Source organism: Hyla sarda, chromosome 6 (genome assembly GCF_029499605.1).
Source record: "Hyla sarda isolate aHylSar1 chromosome 6, aHylSar1.hap1, whole genome shotgun sequence".
Classification (NCBI taxonomy): Eukaryota; Metazoa; Chordata; class Amphibia; order Anura; family Hylidae; genus Hyla; species Hyla sarda.
In genome coordinates, this window is record NC_079194.1 from 135,425,553 (window position 1) to 135,443,584 (window position 18,032).

At 47.8% G+C, this 18,032-nt stretch overlaps 1 protein-coding gene across 2 annotated transcripts in view; it reads left to right on the forward strand.

Moving 5' to 3' along the window:
• The first annotated feature begins 227 nt into the window (after positions 1 to 227).
• Positions 228 to 18,032, forward strand: part of LOC130276162 (caveolin-3-like) — an 82,869-nt gene continuing 65,064 nt past the window's right edge. For both annotated transcript variants that reach the window (XM_056525137.1, XM_056525138.1), the window contains exon 1: positions 228 to 341. The gene's annotated coding sequence lies outside the window, so the exon portion shown is untranslated. The remainder of the gene's footprint in view (positions 342 to 18,032) is intronic.

Genomic DNA, 18,032 nt, shown 5'->3' on the forward strand with positions numbered 1-18,032 from the left:
CTGACTAGAAACTGCCCCACTACAGAGACTCCGACCACAACTTCCCCTACACGGTGACACCAATGTCTAGCCCACCCCAGTGCCCCTATAGTCACCGCTGGCTGTGAGCCCCTGTGGCCAGGCGACCTGACACTCCCCGGCGCCCCCGTCCCACTCCTGCTCCGGGTTCCGGGATGTACAGGGAAGGCCGAACACTTCCACCCGACAACGTCATCAGCCGCCCAACACACAAACAGACAGCACGCATGCGCCGCCGCGCAGACCTCTGGGAGTTGGAGTCCCAGTAAGTGGAAATGACGGAGACGTACTACGCTGGTACAGCGTTGAAGACTCGGTCATAGGTAAAGCATTGTAATAACTGTGATGACACAATAATTGAGGTGTCACAGAATGCGATAATAAGTAAACAGCACGCTCCTATTCTGTGAATGCAAACAGGGTCTGGGAATGGTGAAGAACTGAGGTTCACAGTTATTTCCATAAAAGTGGAAAATCCCTTTAATTCACAGTGGATTAATGTGTGATCATCTTCATCATCTGTCATCTAGGTACTGGGAGACTCCAGGACATGGAGTCCTTTACCACAGAGGCAGAATCTGGTCAATATGTTAGCCCATAGTTACCAATATTCAAAAAAACAATATTATGGTCATGTTTTATTATGCGTGGAGTTTGGGGATTATGGCTTGTCAGTTTGGGTTAGGTTACGTTCACAAAACAGTTATGGTTATTTTTTTTCATGGAAAAGTCAATGGGAAATGGATATTGTGGGATGTCATACCACAGCTTACATTTTTAGTATCTGTTAAAGTATAATTTTTTTTAGCAGAAGCCTGAGGGAACGTCACCTCCTCCATCCCTAATGCATTGTTTGCTTATTTTTAAAACATGAACTTACATCATAATAACAAGTCTAACTATTTAAAAAAAAAAAAAAAAAAAAAGTAAAAAAAAAAAATTATTAGGAATAACTGGTCCCCTGTAGTTATCTGCAAGGACTAATATCTTATACCATGTTACATCATGATACTGCATTCTATATATAACACCTCTCCTCCTGCTGTGAATATCCATTCATTATGTGCTGGAGGGCTTACTGAGACTTGTAGTACATGAACAGCAACAGGTTTCTGCTTTTAGTATGATGTGAAAACCTCCTCCAGGAACAGCTCTGTGCCAGCAGTCAGGGCATGCTCAGCACCAGGGGTGGACACAGACAGCAGAGGGCCCCTGTGCAAAGAATGTGCCTGCCAACCCCCCCCCCCCACCAATATGTCAATTGTTCAGCCCCCCCCCCCCCTTCATGTCACTCACTTAGGTGGACCCCCATATGTCACTTGCTCAGGGGTGCCCACCCATATCAGTTGCTCAGGAGGACCCCCCCCATATCAGTTGTTGATTATTAAGGCCCCCCCCCCCCCCCCATATGCCACAGCTCATTCAGGCCCCCCACATTATGTAGCATAAGGTACAGTGGGGGAAAAAAGTATTTAGTCAGCCACCAATTGTGCAAGTTCTCCCACTTAAAAAGATGAGAGAGGTCTGTAATTTTCATCATAGTTATACCTCAACTATGAGAGACATTGTCAGGGTTAATAACTCATTTATGAATGATGAATTATTAATTATGGTAAACAAAAATATAAAAAATATTATGACCGTTATGAATTGCTAAAAATATACAAAAAATGCAATTCTGTCTACTATTTTCCCAGATATGAGTAGTGGTAGAAGTAACTTTTGCAATATAATAAAATAATACCGCATTTATTAAAAAATGATATGTACATTTATTGGTTACAATTGATTAACATTAAAGAGTAATAAACAGACCAGGATAATAAATGACATTTTATTAAGAATATCAAAGACATAATGTCAGATATAAACCAATGATACATTAGTAAATTATTTAACAATACTAGCTGAGTACCCGGCGTTGCCCGGTTTTTTCTTCCACATCCTTGTTGGGGAGGAAAATAAACAAAGGAGGAAGCTTTTGACTTCAAATCCCATCCCCCATATATTGTTGTCATATCCCAACCCCATATCCCGTCCTCATGCCCCGACCTCCTATCCCGTCCTCCTATCCCGTCCTCCTATCCCGACCCCCTATCCCGACCCCCTATCCCATCCTCCTATCTTAACCCCCTATCCCGACCCCCTATCCCGACCCCCTATCCCGACCTCCTATCCCGTCCTCCTATCTCGACCTCCTATCTCGACCTCCTATCCCGACCTCCTATCCCGACCATCCCGTCCTCCTATCTCCACTTCCTATCCCGTCTTCATATCCCGTCCTCCTAACTCGACCTCCTATCCCGACCATCCCATCCTCCTATCTTGACTTTCCTATCCCGACCTCCCAACCCGTCCTCCTATCCCGACCCGTAATATGTGTACCAGGTATTGAAATATGTCCAGCTGTACAGAAGTTATATGAGAACATACATTTCCCATTGATTTGCATGGGACTTTAAACAAAAACCCCGACCCTCACAAATGGGGGTAGTTAAGGGTTAAATTAACTATCCTATATTTTAAGTGGGCATATAAGTAACATGTGACCAAGTATTATCGAAATATCTCCAGCCGTTTGGAAGTTATGCAGTAACATATTCTCCATAGACTTGTATAGGACTTTAAACATAAACCTCGCCCCTGGCAAATGGGGGTGAGTAAGGGTTAAATCACCTATCCTATGTTTGTTGTTGACATATAAGGAACATGTGTGCCAAGTTTCATGTCAATATCTTTAGCCGTTTGGAAGTTTTTGTGGAACATACACACATACATACATATATACATACATACACACACACACGTTGAGTTTGATATATATAGATTAAACTAAGTCACGGAAGTAGGTTAGTCCAGATATCAATATATTACTTTGTGTAGAGATCATTACATTACATGATATCTAATGGGCATTTTACATGTATAAAATGGGAGTAAACCCCGCCCAGTTCTAACCACAACTATCTCTGGTAAGATATGATACTACATATATAATTTATAGTACGCTACTAATTAAGAAGACTTAAATTAAGTTTCCTCGTGGAAATTATGTCATGTGGACGAGCAGAGTATTGGATCCCATCAGACTATGCTAATATGCAATATGATCATTGCATTGATCCCCAAAAGACACGCCCCGTTCATCTGCAGTAGAAGGGGGTGTGGCTTATAAACTACTTTTACCATCTCATAATTGAGGTTATATATAAGCCAGGTCTGCTCCTCCCCATAAGATAATTTCGTCCACATTAAAAGAAGGTAACTTAATCAAGTTAAGAAACCGGTGTATCTTACCGAGAGTACTTCTGGATGAAAGAAAGATGGCTGCCGGGGGTCCATGGGAACGCCTGACGTCATAACCGGTTAGCAGAGAAGGATGGGCTTATTGGATCAAGTTCTCTCCCTGACTCTTCATGGCTCCGCCCCTTCAGGTAGCCTCTAGGAACTTTAACTATGTAGGTTCAGAGTCTAGTTACATGTCATCACAGCTAAACAATAATTTACTATTATTTTGTTAGGGATGCAAAAGATTATTGTGGCCACCCTATCACCTGTATACACATAATCTAAGACTCTCAGGCATCTCAAATAGATGGCCTGAGATATAGATAAATAGAATGCAAATACAACCCATTGTTAAACACACACACCTGTATCCAGGTGTACAGAGCAGACCCCCCATTGGAGTCAGAATGACAGGCAATGGCCCTCATTTACTATTCTAAACCCGACTTGTTTTGTCGGGTTTTTTTGGCGCATCTTGGTCTGCGACATGTCGCAGACATCGTGCACCAGTCTGCGACACGATGCGGCATTTTTTCCCGACCGACCCGATGTGGATTCTCCCAAACCCGAAAAAGGGTCATAACCCGACATTTCTGAGCTTTCCCACGTATTTATAAAGGTTTCCAACCCCAATTTGTTGAATTGTTGTGGATTTTTTCCCGACAACTCAGAGGAGTTGGAAACCAAAACCAACAAAACCCACGTGCAACAAACAGGATGCGACATAATAATAAATACCAGGGGAAAAAGCAGTCGGGTAAGAAAGCAAGATAGACTTACAACCCGATTTTCTAAGTAAATGAGGGCCAATGAGTTTCACTCTCCAGGAATTTCCTTGGAGACTTGTAAAACATCATGGGTATTGTCTTGACTTGTTTGTCATACTTCTAGTTCCTATTTACATGTCTCTTAGAAGAGATAACACATTTTCAAACATTCAAAGGTCTGTGATCTTTCAATGAACTCCACTTAGGCCTTCTTTGGGCCTTTTGAGGATTCATACAACATGGGGGACACTTTGACGTGTTATTATTCTATTAAACATTGGAATGTCATTGTATACATCTACCACAGTAGTGCACCCATATTCCTGTATTGTATTATTCTAATTGTTACACATCTGGTGTAAGATTCTATTGTGGCACTTGTAGTCCGCTGCAGGCATCCTCCATTGTATGCATTTTTATGCTGGGGATCGCCCCCTAGCAACGGACTACAAGGGCAGGATCTGCTCCCCCAGTATAAATGCACAACTGCATTTGGGGTTGAGCACCTCCAGCCATTTGAGACCACGTTTTTTGTTGTTTGTTTTAAATTTTATACTTGGAGGTGTGTAAACTCCATATGTTAATGCGCCTTGAATATCTTCCAGGCAGCATTAGGGTAGCACCTGTGAGGCCATGCACCTATATTAGCCAACTTATGTGGGGCTTGCAGCTTGCCTCTCTCCTCCCATTGTATGTGTGTGCTTGTAGCCACGCTGAACGGTACCTGGGAGGACGCTGTGAGTTGACCGAATGCTGCCATAATTGCCCACTGGCCCCTGATTTGCTTATCACGCACAGGTAGGTTTAGCGTTAGGTCCCGCGCCATTTGAGAAACCTTGGTGTTGGTGTGCGGGCTCTAGTATGTCCTTCATACAAGGATATACTGGCGAATGTCTCAATTTTAACATCAGTGTTGAGGGATAGCCAATGTCATTGTATACATCTACCACAGTAGTGCACCCATATTACTGTATTGTATTATTAAACATAGTGATTCATTTTTGGGCCCTACAATAGGTACGACAACATGATGAGAAAAAAATCCATACAATCACATTGTCTGATTTTTAAAGAATTTATTTGCTAATTATGATGGAAAATAAGTATTTGGTCAATAACAAAAGTTCATTCCAATACTTTGTTATATACCCTTTGTTGGCAATGACAGAGGTCAAATGTTTTCTGTAAGTCTTCACAAGGTTTTCACACACTGTTGCTGGTATTTTGGCCCATTCCTCAATGCAGATCTCCTCTAGAGCAGTGATGTTTTGGGGCTGTCGCTGGGCAACACGGACATGGTTAAGATCTGCAGATTGACTAGGCCACTCCAGGACCTTGAAATGCTTCTTACAAAGCCACTCCTTTGTTGCCCGGGCAGTGTGTTTGGGATCATTGTCATTCTGGAAGACCCAGACCCATTTAATCTTCAATGCCCATGCTGATGGAAGGAGGTTTTCACTCAAAATCTCACAATACATGGCCCCATTCATTCTTGCCTTTACACGGATCCGTCGTCCTGGTCCCTTAGCAAAAAAACAGCCCCAAAGCATGATGTTTTCATCCCCATGCTTCACAGTAGGTATGGTGTTCTTTGGATGCAACTCAGCACTCTTTCTCCTCCAAACACGACGAGTTAAGTTTTTACCAAAAAGTTCTACTTTGGTTTCATCTGACATTCTCCCAATACCCTTCTGGATTATCCAAATGCTCTCTAGCAAACTTCAGATGGGTGAGGACATGTACTGGCTTAAGCAGGGGGACACGTCTGGCACTGCATGATTTGAGTCCTTGGTGGCGTAGTGTGTTACTGAAGGTAGTCTTTGTTACTTTGGTCCCAGCTTTCTGCAGGTCATTCACTAGGTCCCCCCTGTGGTTCTGGGATTTTTGCTCACCGATCTTGTGTTCATTGTGACACCACCGGGGAGATCTTGCATGGAGCCCCAGATCGAGGGAGATTATCAGTGGTCTTGTATGTCTTCCATTTTCTAATAATTGCTCCCACACTTGATTTCTTCACACCAAGCTGCTTGCCTATTGCAGATTCAGTCTTCCAAGCCTTGTGTAGGTCTACATTTTGGTTTCTGGTGTCCCTTGACAGCTCATTGGTCTTGGCCATAGTGGAGTTTGGAGGGTGACTGATTGAGGTTGTGGACAGGTGTCTTTTAAACTGATAACTAAGTTCAAACAGGAGCCATTAATACAGGTGACGAGTGGAGGACAGAGGAGACTCTTAAAGAAGAAGGTGCATACGTACCATAGAGGCAGACCATTCGGCTGCTATGGGGTCTTTGAAGATGGGTCCCAGCCTCAGTTGGTCCAATTTCTTTTTTTATTGTTAAAAAAACTGTGCATAAATGCTTTTTCCAGTTATCTGCATAATGGAGGGGTTATTGACCAATGGGTCATGTGAAGCAAAGGGAAATAAACACTAGACCTTTCTGTCCTACAGGGTAAAGCAGATAATAGGAGGACAAGTTTTATATTTGCTATGGGCCCCTCTCTCCTGTGTACCCCACTGACGATATTTACAAGAATTTGTAAAACTTATACCAGTTGTGTATATATTATTGTATACCAAAAGATGCAGAGGCAGTTCTAGACTTTGTGAGGCCTTAGGCTAAACTCGAACATAAGGCCCTTGTTGACACTCATATTTAAAAAGATATGCAAACAATATTAACATTACTTTAAATTACACTGCTCAAAAAAAATAAAGAGAACACTAAGATAACACATTCTAGATCTGAATGAATGAACTAATCGTATGAAATACGTTCGTCTTTACATAGGTGAATGTGCTGACAACAAAATCACACAAAAATTATCAATGGAAATCAAATTTATCAACCCATGGAGGTCTGGATATGGAGTCACTCTCAAAATCAAAGCGGAAAACCACACTACAGGCTGATCCAACTTTGATGTAATGTCCTTAAAACAAGTCAAAATGAGGCTCAGTAGTGTGTGTGACCTCCACGTGCCCGTATGACCTCCCTACAACGCCTGGGTATGCTCCTGATGAGGTGGCGGATGGTCTCCTGAGGGATGTCCTCCCAGACCTGGACTAAAGCATCTGCCAACTCCTGGACAGTCTGTGGTGCAACGTTGGTGGATGGAACGAGAGATGATGTCCCAGATGTGCTCAATCGGATTCAGGTCTGGGGAACGGGCTGGCCAGTCCATGGCATCAATGCCTTCCTCTTGTAGGAACTGCTGACACACTCCAACCACATGAGTTCTAGCATTGTCTTGCATTAGAAGGAACCCAGGGCCAACCACACCAGCATATGATCTCACAAGGGGTCTTAGAATCTCATCTCGGTACCTAATGGCAGTCAGGCTACCTCTGGCAAGCACATGGAGGGCTGTGCGGCCCCCCAAAGAAATGCCACGACACACCATTACTGACCCACCGCCAAACCGGTCATGAGGATGTTACAGGCAGCAGAACATTCTCCACGGCATCTCCAGACTCTGTCATGTCTATCACATGTGCTCAGTGTGAACCTGCGAATTTGCCAATCTTGGTGTTCTCTGGCAAATGCAAAACGTCCTGCAGGGTGCTGGGCTGTAAGCACAACCCCCCACCTGTGGAGGTTGGGCCCTCGTTTGAGTGGACACATGCACATTTGTGGCCTGCTGGACGTCATTTTGCAGGGCTCTGGCAGTGCTCCTCCTGCTCCTCCTTGCACAAAGACGGATGTAGCAGTCCTGCTTCTGGGTTGGTGCCCTTCTACGTCCTTCTCCACGTCTCCTGGTAGCACCTCCATGCTCTGGACACTACGTGACAGACATAGCATACCTTCTTGCTACAGCTCGCATTGATGTGCCATTCTGGATGAGCTGCACTACCTGAGAGACTTGTGTGGGTTGTAGACTCTGTCTCTTGCTACCACTAGAGTGAAAGCACCGCCAGCATTCAAAAGTGACCAAAACATCAGCCAGGAAGCATAGGAACTGAGAAGTGGTCTGTGGTCACCACCTGCAGAACCACTCCTTTATTTGGGCGTGTCTTGCTAATTGCCTATAATTTCCACCTGTTGTCTGTTCCATTTGCACAACAGCATGTGAAATTGATTGTCAATCAGTGTTGCTTCCTGAGTGGACAGTGTGATTTCATAGAAGTGTCATTGACTTGGAGTTACATTCCGTTGTTTAAATGTTCCCTTTATTTATTTTTTGAGCAGTGTGTGTAATACACTATATATTCTAAAGGGGTTGTCCAGTGAAAACTGTTTTATTCCCTATCCTATCCACTGTGTGCATTAAAAGAAAACCAATACCAACCCGGCTATGATATCTTCCTACGTTCCCCTGTTGCGCCGGTATCGGCGTCCTGTTCCTCCAGCGCTGCTCGGGTCCCTGATTCTTAGACTCGGGAACGTCACACTGCAGTCAGCGTATCATCGGCTGCAGCGATGTCCCTCCTCGGCCGGTGATAGACTGAGTGCACTGGCATGTAAGGAACTAGTATCCGGCCTTCAGTGTGACGTTCTGAAGATAAAAAGCAGGGACCCGAGCAGCGTCGGAGGAACGGGATGCCGATACCGGCGCAACGGAGGAATGAAGGAAGGTGAGCTAAAGTTTGTTTTTTCAGCCCGGGCACAGGGGAAAGTAAAAGTTTTCTGCCGCATTTCTCCTTTAATCAAATATACCCATCGCCAAGTAAGAAAAGTGCTTAAAGGGGTACTCTGGTGGAAGAAAGTTAAACAGATTTGTAAATTACTTCTATTAAAAATTCTTAATCCTTCCAGTACTTCTTAGTGGCTGTATACTACAGAGGAAATTCTTTTCTTTTTGGATTTCTTTTCTGTCACAACCACACTGCTCGCTGCTGACACCTCTGTCCATTTTAGGAAATGTCCAGAGCAGCATATGTTTGCTTCAGGGATATTCTCCTGCTCTGGACAGTTCCTGACATGGACAGAGGTGTCAGCAGAGAGCACTGTGGTCGTGACAGAAAAGAAATCCAAAAAGAATATAATTTCCTCTGTAGTATACAGCAGCTGATAAGTACTGGAAGGATTAAGAATTTTAGGATCTTAGCAGTGGTAAGGATATGCTTGGAGTTACTGTTCTACTAATCTTAACTTCTCTATAGTCTTTCTTTTTCAAATTCATCTGATCCAGACTGCTGTGAATTCTTCCAGCTACATCTTTCCTTTGTAGAGTTTGACGCCTGGACATCATTGGCTCCTAACCTTGTCAGCAGATCCTCATCCTCTATATGAAGACAATAATTAATATAACCCAGCCACACACTGCGCCCCATAAATATAACCCTGACACACACCATGCCTTCTAAATATAAATCTGGCCATACAGTGTACCTGTTACGCCGAGCGCTCCGGGTCCCCGCTCCTCCCCGGAGCGCTCGCTACACTCTCCTCACTGCAGCGCTCCGGTCAGATCCACTGACCCGGGGCGCTGCGATACCGCCTCCAGCCGGGATGCGATTCGCGATGCGGGTAGCGCCCGCTCGCGATGCGCACCCCGGCTCCCGTACCTGACTCGCTCTCCGTCAGTCCTGTCCCGGCGCGCGCGGCCCCGCTCCCTAGGGCGCGCGCGCGCCGGGTCTTTGCGATTTAAAGGGCCACTGCGCCGCTGATTGGTGCAGTGGTTCCAATTAGTGTTATCACCTGTGCACTTCCCTATATCACCTCACTTCCCCTGCACTTCCTTGCCGGATCTTGTTGCCATCGTGCCAGTGAAAGCGTTTCCTTGTATGTTCCTAGCCTGTGTTCCAGACCTCCTGCCGTTGCCCCTGACTACGATCCTTGCTGCCTGCCCCGACCTTCTGCTACGTCCGACCTTGCTTCTGTCTACTCCCTTGTACCGCGCCTATCTTCAGCAGCCAGAGAGGTTGAGCCGTTGCTAGTGGATACGACCTGGTCACTACCGCCGCAGCAAGACCATCCCGCTTTGCGGCGGGCTCTGGTGAAAACCAGTAGTGACTTAGAACCGATCCACTAGCACGGTCCACGCCAATCCCTCTCTGGCACAGAGGATCCACTACCTGCCAGCCGGCATCGTGACAGTAGATCCGGCCATGGATCCCGCTGAAGTTCCTCTGCCAGTTGTCGCTGACCTCACCACGGTGGTCGCCCAGCAGTCGCAACAGATAGCGCAACAAGGCCAACAGCTGTCTCAACTGACCGTTATGCTTCAGCAGTTACTACCACAGCTTCAGCAATCATCTCCTCCGCCAGCTCCTGCATCTCCTCCGCAGCGAGTGGCCGCTTCTGGTCTACGACTATCCTTGCCGGATAAATTTGATGGGGACTCTAAGTTTTGCCGTGGCTTTCTTTCCCAATGTTCCCTGCACCTGGAGATGATGTCGGACCAGTTTCCCACTGAAAGGTCTAAGGTGGCTTTCGTAGTCAGCCTTCTGTCTGGAAAAGCCCTGTCTTGGGCCACACCGCTCTGGGACCGCAATGACCCCGTCACTGCCTCTGTACACTCCTTCTTCTCGGAAATTCGAAGTGTCTTTGAGGAACCTGCCCGAGCCTCTTCTGCTGAGACTGCCCTGTTGAACCTGGTCCAGGGTAATTCTTCCGTTGGCGAGTATGCCGTACAATTCCGTACTCTTGCTTCAGAATTATCCTGGAATAATGAGGCCCTCTGCGCGACCTTTAAAAAAGGCCTATCCAGCAACATTAAAGATGTTCTGGCCGCACGAGAAATCCCTGCTAATCTACATGAACTCATTCACCTAGCCACTCGCATTGACATGCGTTTTTCCGAAAGGCGTCAGGAGCTCCGCCAGGATATGGACTCTGTTCGCACGAGGCGTTTCTTCTCCCCGGCTCCTCTCTCCTCTGGTCCCCTGCAATCTGTTCCTGTGCCTCCCGCCGTGGAGGCTATGCAGGTCGACCGGTCTCGCCTGACACCTCAAGAGAGGACACGACGCCGCATGGAGAATCTCTGCCTGTACTGTGCTAGTACCGAACACTTCCTGAAGGATTGTCCTATCCGTCCTCCCCGCCTGGAAAGACGTACGCTGACTCCGCACAAAGGTGAGACAGTCCTTGATGTCTACTCTGCTTCTCCACGTCTTACTGTGCCTGTGCGGATGTCTGCCTCTGCCTTCTCCTTCTCTGCTGTGGCCTTCTTGGACTCCGGATCTGCAGGAAATTTTATTTTGGCCTCTCTCGTCAACAGGTTCAACATCCCGGTGACCAGTCTCGCCAGACCCCTCTACATCAATTGTGTAAACAATGAAAGATTGGACTGTACCATACGTTTCCGCACGGAGCCACTTCTAATGCACATCGGACCTCATCACGAGAGGATTGAACTTTTGGTCCTTCCCAATTGCACTTCTGAAATTCTCCTTGGACTTCCCTGGCTTCAACTTCACTCCCCAACCCTGGATTGGTCCACTGGGGAGATCAAGAGTTGGGGGCCCTCTTGTTCCAAGGACTGCCTAAAACCGGTTCCCAGTAACCCTTGCCGTGACTCTGTGGTTCCTCCCGTAACCGGCCTCCCTAAGGCCTATATGGACTTTGCGGATGTTTTTTGCAAAAAACAAGCTGAGACTCTACCTCCTCACAGGCCTTATGATTGTCCTATCGACCTCCTCCCGGGCACTACTCCACCCCGGGGCAGAATTTATCCTCTGTCCGCCCCAGAGACTCTTGCCATGTCTGAATACGTCCAGGAAAATTTAAAAAAGGGCTTTATCCGTAAATCCTCCTCTCCTGCCGGAGCCGGATTTTTCTTTGTGTCCAAAAAAGATGGCTCTCTACGCCCTTGCATTGACTACCGCGGTCTTAATAAAATCACGGTTAAGAACCGCTACCCCCTACCTCTCATCTCTGAACTCTTTGATCGCCTCCAAGGTGCCCACATCTTTACCAAACTGGACTTAAGAGGTGCTTATAATCTCATCCGCATCAGAGAGGGGGATGAATGGAAAACGGCATTTAACACCAGAGATGGACACTTTGAGTATCTGGTCATGCCCTTTGGCCTGTGCAACGCCCCTGCCGTCTTCCAAGACTTTGTTAATGAAATTTTTCGTGATCTTTTATACTCCTGTGTTGTTGTATATCTGGACGATATCCTGATTTTTTCTGCCAATCTAGAAGAACACCGCCAGCATGTCCGTATGGTTCTTCAGAGACTTCGTGACAATCAACTCTATGCCAAAATAGAGAAATGTCTGTTTGAATGCCAATCTCTTCCTTTCCTAGGATACTTGGTCTCTGGCCAGGGACTACAAATGGATCCAGACAAACTCTCTGCCGTCTTAGATTGGCCACGCCCCTCCGGACTCCGTGCTATCCAACGTTTTTTGGGGTTCGCCAATTATTACAGACAATTTATTCCACATTTTTCTACCGTTGTGGCTCCTATCGTGGCTTTAACCAAAAAAAATGCCGATCCCAAGTCTTGGCCTCCTCAAGCGGAAGACGCCTTTAAACGGCTCAAGTCTGCCTTTTCTTCGGCTCCCGTGCTCTCCAGACCTGACCCATCTAAACCCTTCCTATTGGAGGTTGATGCCTCCTCTGTGGGAGCTGGAGCTGTCCTTCTACAAAAAAATTCTTCCGGGCATGCTGTTACTTGTGGTTTTTTTTCTAGGACCTTCTCTCCGGCGGAGAGGAACTACTCCATCGGGGATCGAGAGCTTCTAGCCATTAAATTAGCACTTGAGGAATGGAGGCATCTGCTGGAGGGATCAAGATTTCCAGTTATTATTTACACCGATCACAAGAACCTCTCCTACCTCCAGTCTGCCCAACGGCTGAATCCTCGCCAGGCCAGGTGGTCTCTGTTCTTTGCCCGATTTAATTTTGAAATTCACTTTCGGCCTGCCGATAAGAACATTAGGGCCGATGCTCTCTCTCGTTCCTCGGATGCTTCTGAAGTTGAACTCTCTCCGCAACACATCATTCCTCCTGACTGCCTGATTTCCACTTCTCCAGCCTCCATCAGGCAAACTCCTCCAGGAAAGACCTTTGTTTCTCCACGCCAACGCCTCGGAATCCTCAAATGGGGCCACTCTTCCCATCTCGCAGGTCATGCGGGCATCAAGAAATCTGTGCAACTCATCTCTCGCTACTATTGGTGGCCGACTCTGGAGACGGATGTTGTGGACTTTGTGCGAGCCTGCACTATCTGTGCCCGGGATAAGACTCCTCGCCAGAAGCCCGCTGGTTTTCTTCATCCTCTGCCTGTCCCCGAACAGCCTTGGTCTCTGATTGGTATGGATTTTATTACTGACTTACCCCCATCCCATGGCAACACTGTTATTTGGGTGGTCGTTGATCGATTCTCCAAAATGGCACATTTCATCCCTCTTCCTGGTCTTCCTTCAGCGCCTCAGTTGGCTAAACAATTTTTTGTACACATTTTTCGTCTCCACGGGTTGCCCACGCAGATCGTCTCGGATAGAGGCGTCCAATTCGTGTCTAAATTCTGGAGGGCTCTCTGTAAACAACTCAAGATTAAATTAAATTTTTCTTCTGCATATCATCCTCAATCCAATGGACAAGTAGAAAGAATTAACCAGGTCTTGGGTGATTATTTACGACATTTTGTTTCCTCCCGCCAGGATGACTGGGCAGATCTTCTACCATGGGCCGAATTCTCGTATAACTTCAGAGTCTCTGAATCTTCCTCCAAATCCCCATTTTTCGTGGTGTACGGCCGTCACCCTCTTCCCCCCCTCCCTACCCCCGTGCCCTCTGGTCTGCCCGCTGTGGATGAAATTTCTCGTGATCTTTCCATCATATGGAGAGAGACCCAAAATTCTCTCTTACAGGCTTCATCACGCATGAAGAAGTTCGCGGATAAGAAAAGAAGAGCTCCTCCCATTTTTTCCCCTGGAGACAAGGTATGGCTCTCCGCTAAATATGTCCGCTTCCGTGTCCCTAGCTATAAGTTGGGACCACGCTATCTTGGTCCTTTCAAAATTTTGTGCCAGATTAATCCTGTCTCTTACAAACTTCTTCTTCCTCCTTCTCTTCGTATTCCTAATGCCTTTCACGTTTCTCTTCTTAAACCACTTATCATTAACCGTTTCTCTCCCAAATCTGTTCCTCCCACTCCTGTTTCCGGCTCCTCGGACATCTTCTCCGTCAAAGAGATTCTGGCATCTAAAAAGGTCAGAGGGAAAACCTTTTTTTTAGTGGATTGGGAGGGTTGTGGTCCAGAAGAGAGATCCTGGGAACCTGAGGACAACATCCTAGACAAAAGTCTGCTCCTCAGGTTCTCAGGCTCTAAGAAGAGGGGGAGACCCAAGGGGGGGGGGTACTGTTACGCCGAGCGCTCCGGGTCCCCGCTCCTCCCCGGAGCGCTCGCTACACTCTCCTCACTGCAGCGCTCCGGTCAGATCCACTGACCCGGGGCGCTGCGATACCGCCTCCAGCCGGGATGCGATTCGCGATGCGGGTAGCGCCCGCTCGCGATGCGCACCCCGGCTCCCGTACCTGACTCGCTCTCCGTCAGTCCTGTCCCGGCGCGCGCGGCCCCGCTCCCTAGGGCGCGCGCGCGCCGGGTCTTTGCGATTTAAAGGGCCACTGCGCCGCTGATTGGCGCAGTGGTTCCAATTAGTGTTATCACCTGTGCACTTCCCTATATCACCTCACTTCCCCTGCACTTCCTTGCCGGATCTTGTTGCCATCGTGCCAGTGAAAGCGTTTCCTTGTATGTTCCTAGCCTGTGTTCCAGACCTCCTGCCGTTGCCCCTGACTACGATCCTTGCTGCCTGCCCCGACCTTCTGCTACGTCCGACCTTGCTTCTGTCTACTCCCTTGTACCGCGCCTATCTTCAGCAGCCAGAGAGGTTGAGCCGTTGCTAGTGGATACGACCTGGTCACTACCGCCGCAGCAAGACCATCCCGCTTTGCGGCGGGCTCTGGTGAAAACCAGTAGTGACTTAGAACCGATCCACTAGCACGGTCCACGCCAATCCCTCTCTGGCACAGAGGATCCACTACCTGCCAGCCGGCATCGTGACAGTACCCTCTGAAAATAAGACTGTCACCTACTGTACCCTCTAAAATTAACCCTGCCAGAAACTGTGCCCTCTTAATATAACAATGCCATACACTGTGTGCTCTTAACGACCTAGGGCGTACCTGTACGCCCTAAGCCCGGTGTGAAAAACGGGGTCACGCCGTGACCCCGCATCACACCGGGTCGGTCCCGGCTGCTAATAGCCGGGACCCTGGACGAACAGCGCGCGGCATCGATCGTTGTGCCGCGCGCTGTTAACACTTCAGACTCGCGATCAAAGTTGACTGCCGCGTCTGAAAACAAAAGTAAACGGTTCCCGGCAGCTCAGTCAGGCTGATTGGGACATCGCGATAAAATCGCGATGTTCCGATCAGCTGGGACGCAGGCGGAGGTCTCCTTACCTCTCTCCGCGGCGTTCGATCGGGGATTGATTGCTCCAAGCCTGAGCTACAGGCTTGAGCAATCGAGCCCCTATCTGACTGATCCGTGCAAAGCTATGGCTTTGCAGGGATCAGCATAGGAGATCAGTGTGTGCAGTGTTATAGGTCCCTATGGGAGCTATAACACTGCAAAAAAAAGTTAGCAAAGGTCATTTAACCCCTTCCCTAATAAAAGTTTGAATCACCCTCCTATTCCCATAAAAAAAAACTGTGTAAAAATAATTTAATGTGGTATCGCCGCGTGCAAAAATGTCCAAACTATAAAAATATATCGTTAATTAAATTGCAAAATTCCAAAGTCCAAAATAGTGTATTTTTGGTCACTTTTTATGTCATGAAAAAATGAATAAAAAGCGATCAAAAAGTCCGATCAATACAAAAATGGTATCAATAAAAACTTCAGAACACGGCGCAAAAAATGAACCCTCATACCGGCCCGTACACGGAAAAATAAAAAAGTTATAGGGGTTAGAAGATGAGAATTTTTAACATTTTCCTGCATGTAGTTACTATTTTTTCCAAAGTACGACAATATCCAACCTATATAAGTAGGGTATCATTTTAATTGTATGGACCTACAGAATAAAGATAAGGTGTTATTTTTACTGAAAAATGCACTGCGTAGAAACGGAAGCCCCCAAAAGTTACAAAATGAATTTTTTTCTTCAATTTTGTCGCACAATGATTTTTTTTTTCCGTTTCGCCATGGATTTTTTGGTGAAATGACTAATGTCACTGCAGAGTAGAATTGGTGGAGCAAAAAATAAGCCATAGTATGGATTTTTAGGTGCAAAATTGAAAGCGTTATGATTTTTAGAAGGTGATGAGGAAAAAATGAAAATGCAAAAATGGAAAAACGCTGATGTCACGATGCCGGCTGGCAGGTAGTGGATCCTCTGTGCCAGAGAGGGATGGCGAGGACCGCGCTAGTGGACCGGTTCTAAGCCACTACAGGTTTTCACCAGAGCCCGCCGCAAAGCGGGATGGTCTTGCTGCGGCGGTAGTGACCAGGTCGTATCCACTAGCAACGGCTCACCTCTCTGGCTGCTGAAGATGCTGAAGATAGGCGCGGTACAAGGGAGTAGGCAGAAGCAAGGTCGGACGTAGCAGAAGGTCGGGGGCAGGCGGCAAGGATCGTAGTCAGGGGCAACGGCAGGAGGTCAGGAACACGGACTAGGAACAGACAAGGGAACGCTTTCACTAGGCACAAGTGCAACAAGATCCGGCAAGGGAGTGCAGGGGAAGTGAGGTGATATAGGGAAGTGCACAGGTGGGAGCCAATTAAGCTAATTGGGAAGATTGGGCCAGGCACCATCATTGGTGCACTGGCCCTTTAAATCGCAGAGACCCGGCGCGCGCGCGCCCTAGGGAGCGGGGCCGCGCGCGCCGGGACAGGACCGAGGGAGAGCGAGTCAGGTACGGGGGCCGGGGTGCGCATCGCGAGCGGGCGCTATCCGCATCGCGAATCGCATCCCGGCTGAAGGCGGACCCGCAGCGCACCCGGTCAGTGGATCTGACCGGGGCGCTGCAACAACGAAGATGAGGCGAGCGCTCCGGGGAGGAACGGGGACCCGGAGCGCTCGGCGTAACAGTACCCCCCCCCCTTGGGTCTCCCCCTCTTCTTGGGGCCAAAGAACCTGAGGAAAAAAAACTCAATTTTTCCGTGATGAGGTCCGATGCAAATTAGGAGGGGTTCTGTGTGGAAATGTACGAGACAGTCCAATCTTTTATTGTAAAAACAATAGATGTAGAGGGGTCTGGCGAGACTGGTCACAGGAACGTAGAACCTGTTGATGAGAGAGGCCAAAAAAATTTTTCCTGCAGATCCGGAATCCAAGAAGAGCATAGTAGAGAAGGAGAAGGTAGAGGCAGATATCCGCACAGGCACAGTAAGGCGTGGAGAAGCAGAGTTGACATCAAGAACTGTGTCGCCTTTGTGCGGAGTCAGCGTACGTCTTTCCAGGCGGGGAGGACGGATAGGACAATCCTTCAGGAAGTGTTCGGTACCGGCATAGTACAGGCAAAGATTCTCCATGCGGCGTCGTGTCCTCTCTTGAGGTGTCAAGCGAGACCGGTCAACTTGCATAGCCTCCACGGCGGGAGGCACAGGAACGGTTTGCAGAGGACCAGAGGAGAGAGGAGCCGGGGAGAAAAAACGCCTCGTGCGAACAAAGTCCATATCCAGGCGGAGCTCCAGACGCCATCCGGAAAAACGCATGTCAATGCGAGTGGCAAGATGAATGAGTTCATGTAGGTTAGCAGGAGTCTCTCGTGCGGCCAGAACATCTATAATGTTGCTGGATAGGCCTTTTTTAAAGGTCGCGCAGAGAGCCTCACTATTCCAGGACAACTCGGAAGCAAGAGCACGGAACTGAATGGCGTACTCGCCAACGGAAGAAACACCCTGGGCCAGGTTCAGCAGGGCAGTCTCGGCAGAAGAAGCTCGGGCAGGCTCCTCGAAGACACCACGGACCTCAGCGAAGAAGGACTGGACTGTGGCTGTGGCAGGATCATTGCGGTCCCAGAGAGGTGTGGCCCCAGACAAGGCCTTTCCAGA